Raw genomic sequence first — 6,293 nt, 5'->3', positions numbered from 1 at the left:
ACCCCACCCTATCCTGAAATTATTAACTGAAACTGCTGTAGAGCCTTTTTACACCGACTTCCGCCTCCATGTGAAATTAAACCAGAAGTAAATGAACATTTTAGAATATCAATAAAAGACAAAAAAATGAAACAAAGTCTAAATTTTTTATGGAGTTTGATGCTTTTTCTTCCTCTAGAAACAGGAAAATACAAACCTGGATTCACAGCCAGCGGCTGCTGGATTCTGCACGGCTTCAGGTCTGGATGATGTGACGGTTAAATGAAGCTGTTTATCATGAAAACCGCGGCGTGTATTTTACCCTGAGTCCTGTTATACATAATGCTCTCTAAATACCACAACAAATCAGTTGTGTTGTTAAACTGATTTAATAAACTCTTATTTTAGACTTTATTTAGATCTTTTTAGCATCCTGCCATCTGAGGAAAAACATCATCCCATTGGCTCTGTACTGGAGTGCCTCAGTTCTCAATACTAGGACCACTTCTCTTTCCAAAATAAATCAAATCCACCAGACTGATCATCCATTCACGTGACTTCCTCGATCTCTGCTATGTTCCCTTCAATCTACCAGCCGACCCGTAGTCTCAGCATTAATATCCGTTTTCACATCCACCACTTTCAGCTGAATATCTCAGACAGAACTACTGTTTGTCCCAGAAATTACTCCATTCTTCTCAACATCAATACAAACATCTGCTCTACAATTATCTTCCCACCACAGCTTGTAAGGAACCTGATTAAAATGAGACTTAAAGTCTGATTAACCTGGTACTTAATACGATTCACTGCACCTTAACTTAACCCTTACATATCAGTGTATGTGTACATAAACAGATGCAAATGCTTATGTTTTGATTTATTTGTGTAATCTGCTCACAACAAGGTTGGCGGCTGGAATCAGAATTCATACTCAAGGTATGAAGGAACGTGTGAAAGTGTTTTAACTGCAGAACAAACAGAAGCTTGAAAGGGAATTTTTTTCTTTGTCTGATTGAATTTAAACTTTATCAGTTTCCACATTCCTATTTTTATTGGCATAGATCAGGGCTATTCAGTTTGGCCCCATGAGGGTCACAGTCCTTCAGGTTTTCAATGTTTCCCTGCTCCAACAGACCTGATTCAAATTAATGCGTCTTTAAACAATCAAAAAATCTGATAGTCTAGAAAGACGTGTGATGAACTAGAGCAACAAGAATGGAGGAGGCTCAGCAGAAGGTGCCGACTGTGATGTAGATGGATGTGAAATGTACATTCAAACCAGGAGGAGGGGCAGCTCGGCGTGCTGACAGAAGCAAGCTGATACCACGCATGACAACACCAGCGGAGGAAGTGATGGAGGGTTATAACGGAAAACAGGAAGAATATGTTGGTGAGCGGCTCATAGAGAGCACCAGGACTAGATGTGGACATTTTTAAAACCTGTAGAGAGGAGATTTACTCAAAAACGGGTCAAAAAGATATTTTCATCTGTGGAGTCTTCAGATTTGATGAAGTGGAAGCAACAGAAACCAGCTGAAGATTTCTTAGACATGATGTCTAGATTCACATCGCTTCCGAAAATCACAAGAATCACAACAGCTGTTTAACATAATGAGACAATATATTCACTTATAATATGAACAGAATATGAAAAGTGGCAAACTAATCAGTTATATTGGTCACTACTTACCTGTATTTGTATTTTTTGATGTCAGTAATGAGAGAAAGTACCAAAGAAAAGCAAAGAAAAATCCATCCATCCATCCATCCATTCATCCATCCATTTATCCATTCATCCATCCATCCATCCATCCATTCATCCATCCATCCATCCATTCATCCATCCATTCATCCCTCCATCCATCCATCCATTCATCCATCCATTCATCCATTCATCCATCCATTTATCCATTCATCCATCCATCCATCCATCCATTCATCCATCCATCCATCCATTCATCCATCCATTCATCCATCCATTCATCCATCCATCCATCCATCCATCCATTCATCCATCCATTCATCCATCCATTCATCCATCCATCCATCCATTCATCCATTCATCCATCCATTTATCCATTCATCCATCCATTCATCCATCCATCCATCCATTCATCCATCCATCCATCCATCCATCCATCCATTCATTCATTCATCCATTCATCCATCCATCCATCCATCCATCCATCCATTCATTCATCCATTCATCCATTCATCCATTCATCCATCCATCCATCCATCCATCCATTTTCTTCCGCTTATCCGTAGTCGGGGCAGCTGCCTAAGCAGGTAAACCCAGAATTCCCTCTCCCCGGCCACATTCACCAGCTCATCCGGAGGGATCCCAAGACGGTCTTCCTCGGGGCCTCTTTCTGGTGGGACGTGCCCGGAACACCTCACCAGGGAGGCGTCCAGGATGCATCCTGACCAGATGCCCGAGCCACCTCATCTAGCTCCTCTTGATGTGGAGGAGCAGCGGCTCTACTCTCAGCCCCTCCCAGATCACCGAGCTTCTCACCCTATCGCTAAGGGAGAGCCCGGCCACCCTGCAGAGAAAACTCATTTCAGCCGCTTGTATTTGCGATCTTGTTCTTTCGGTCATTACCCACAGCTTGGGACCATAGGTGAGGGTAGGAACGTAGATCGACCGGTAAATCGAGAGCTTTGCCTTTTGGCTCAGCTCCTTCTTCAGCAGACCCTCACAACATGTTTGGGCCTGCCAGGCCTGACCGGCATCCCACCCCCCCATCTGAGCCAACTCACCACCAGGTGGTGATCAGCTGACAGCTCCACTCCTCTCTTCACCCGAGTGTCCAGAACATGCGGCCGCAAGTCCGACGATACGACTACAAAGTCGATCATCAAACTACAGCCCAGAGTGTCCTGGTCCTGGTCCTGGTCCTGGTTCTGGTCCTGATGGAATTTTTCCTTTCCACTGTTGCCTCTTGCAGCTCAGGATGGGGGACTGGATCGAAGTCGAGATTTGATGCAATCTGTTGGTTTTCCTTAACGAAGCTGTTATTGATTATAAATTGGCTGGAACTGATTTGTTTGTAAAGCCCTCAGGTGACGTCGTTGTAAAGTAGTGCCATACAAATAAAGCTGGACTGAATTGCTGCTTGTTTTGTGGTCCAGTAGCTCTTTTCTTGCCATGGTCCCTGTTACTGCCGCTGCTTATTGCAGGCAGCTGCGGCTCGTTCTGCAGGTAATTGCCTGGCTTGGAGCTCTGCTTGGAGTGGCTGGCTCCAACGCATCCCTGTCTCCTCCCCTCTGATTGGCTGCACGTTCAGCAGACCCGGCTGCAGTTCTGTGGAAGCCAGGACAGAAAAGGCTTCTGCAGTGCTCAGTTGGGAGGGGGAAGCTGGATTGGCACAGGCTGCTTCCCCTCGCTTAGTCACTGTAGTCGTGTTGTAGGAGCGAGGCTGGTCAGCGCAGGTGGCCTCGTCTCCGAGTGTGGCAGAAAGTGGTAACATGGTTTACTGGGTGTCCACTGTGCTATTTGGTAGTCTTGTGTGTGTTGGACTGTTCGAGTGTGTGCAGCAGGACATATCCTGGCTGCTAGTGTGTGTTCCCGGTGGGGGACGGTAGAACAGCCGTTTAGTTTGGACGTACCTTTCGTTATACACTCAGTTCGTTTCAGGCCTTGCTACACTTCTGTTTGTTTCTGCCATAGTGTTTATTTTTGTTTTGGTGTTGGGCTAGTTTAGGGTTTGTTTTGTTTGTGACTACGGTCACTTTAGTTTATGGATCTGCTGCCTTTTTGGTTGGATTTAGATTCACCGAGTTCTGTACATTCTTTTGTTTTATTCGGTGGGTTTTTGGTATATGTCTTTCAGCAGGTCTGCTAACCCCAACAGTCATTCTTTTTGTGTTTTTTTTTTTTTTTTTTTTTTTTTTTGTTACAGGCTTTACCCTCTGTTCTACACCAGTAAAATGTTTAATTTCACCACCTGTCTTCAACGTGTTTATTTTCTTTGTTACACCCTTCCACATACCCCTGAAAGTTGGGTCGTAACAGTCCCCTGGTTCCTCAGCACCTGACACAGACCTTGTTGAACGAGTGAATTCTGAGCTGGTCTGTCTCTCTGATAGTGCTCATGATATGAGGTAAGTGGTAGCATTAAGGGTCTAGCCTAAGGACCCAGCTGGGAGGTGTTACTATATGCACCATTGTACCTGTCAGCTGTGATGGACTGTGACCTGTCCAGGTGTAGCTGCTTCTCGCCTGCTAATTGCTGGGTTAGACTCCAGCTTCCCCGCGACTCTGAACTGGATGAAGTGGTATAGAAAATGAATGAATGTCAGATCTGAGCTTGGTTTGGTATAGCTCATTTTGCAGTGGGAGGTCTTGAATGAAAGTTTTACAGCGAAAATGAAGCGTGATGACACAATATGATCTGAGAGTCTCTGTGAGATGAGTTAACTTGACTCAAACTCTCTAAACATGATTATTAACTTTACAGTTTTTGCTCCTGCCAAGTTTATCACTCACAAGACAAGATCATTAAGTCTCCGACTGAATTTAAGACTGTCAGATTTGGTTAGATGGGCCATTACTGCTGTGAAGAAAATGTTGACCTCGTCTCCTAAAGGCCCATTTATGCTGGATGCAGAAGATGGACAGTTTCGTCTGTCTTCTTCGTTGGTTATGTACATAATTTATTCTGTTTTCAGGGAGCTTAGCTACCAATCGCTTGACACAGAAGACGGAGCAATACCACCAGAAATGGCTGTGCTGAGCTAACACGCAACCAGCGAAAAGAACAAACCAGAGAAGAAGATGATGTAAAACCGCCAAATAAAAGAAGAAGAAGACATAGGTCGAATCCCAAATGGAACACTTGAGCACTCCTGCACTCACGGGCGCGCTCCCGCGAGGGGCTCGAGGGTTCAGTGGTATTCCAATTGGAATTGTGTGAGTGATCAAGGGATGATGGCGGACATTTTTGAGCCCTTTCTGCCCCCTTTCCATAAGTCAGCATCGATGCCAACTTTCGCTAAGGAATTACCCATAAATCACTGCGATGTCATGTGAAACACGGAGTTTACCGAGAGAAGCCGACGTGTGAAACATGTTCTTCAGTATTGTGGCGCTGGGTCGTTATATTTTTCGCCGTTTAATTTCCCCACGGCGGCGTTTACAGGAGCTTCCTGACCTCTACTATATATACTATATATATATTGTGTGTGTGTGTGTGTGTGTGTATATATATATATATATATATATATATATATATATATATATATATATAAAATGTGTGTATGGCGTCTCTCTCCTTGCAGTGCAGGTCTCAAAGTGCTGTCCCAATCCTATTTAAAGCATTTCGAGCCCTTGTGGCCTGTCACCCTCGACTCCTCACGCAGGTGATGTCATTTAGTCATCAGGGGCTCAGGGCGAGTGCTCAAGTTTTCGGTTTGGGATTGGGGGATAGAGGATGAAGAAGTTGAAAGAAGCTGTTTCTTCTTCTTCTTTTGGTGTTTTCAAAATGTGGAGGTGAACTCTGAACTCGGTCCTGCCCACTTGTGAATGAACTGACGTGTTACCCATGGAAACGTGGAAGTACGAGGGCGGCTGCGTAGGACGAAGCATCTTCTGCGTGGAGCAGAAATGGGCCTTGAGGAGGTTAGACCAGAGCAAACGCTCCTGTAGAGCTCCGAGGTTCATCCCAAACGTTTCAACCTTTAACACCGCTGTGTGTTGTCTGGTTCGGCTTTAATCCCCTGAAGACTCTAATTTTGGCATTTTCTCGTTCATAAAGCTGTTGTTGACCTGATCCCGCCTCTTCACAGCTGTTTGGGACTGTGTGAGAAACATCAGGTTTGATGAACATGTAGCGACGCAGGCGGAGCAGGCGGAGCGTAGTGCTGGAAAAAGTTCCTGGTATCGTCACTGTGGTTCGACAGCTTCGATTCTCTGTGGGGTTTTCAGCCCACGACAGCGTCAGCAGGGCGTTTAAAGGAGCTGCATCAGAGAGGTTTCAGGGACAGATGGATGGGGATCAGATGCAGATGTCGTCTCACTGGTGCAGCATCGATCACAACCTGCAGGCGAAGTCCGGTACGTTTCATCTGTCCTCACTTTCCACACAGAAAGAAGATTTTCCCACGTTTCCCTCCCTGCTTCTGTCTGCAGCAGTGGGACGGGACGGAGGTAGAGCAGAAGGTCTGGAGTATTTTTAAGTTCTTACTTTATTTGTACTCTGCATCACTTCATGTTTCTTTTAATTTTACTTTCACTTTATTTCATTTCTATTTCTGATACCACATTTGCATCTTAATTGTCTCAAAATTCCCCAAAATCAATCAAAGTG

Source organism: Melanotaenia boesemani, chromosome 9, assembly GCF_017639745.1.
Source record: "Melanotaenia boesemani isolate fMelBoe1 chromosome 9, fMelBoe1.pri, whole genome shotgun sequence".
Taxonomy (NCBI): Eukaryota; Metazoa; Chordata; class Actinopteri; order Atheriniformes; family Melanotaeniidae; genus Melanotaenia; species Melanotaenia boesemani.
This window is presented reverse-complemented; position numbering follows the sequence as displayed.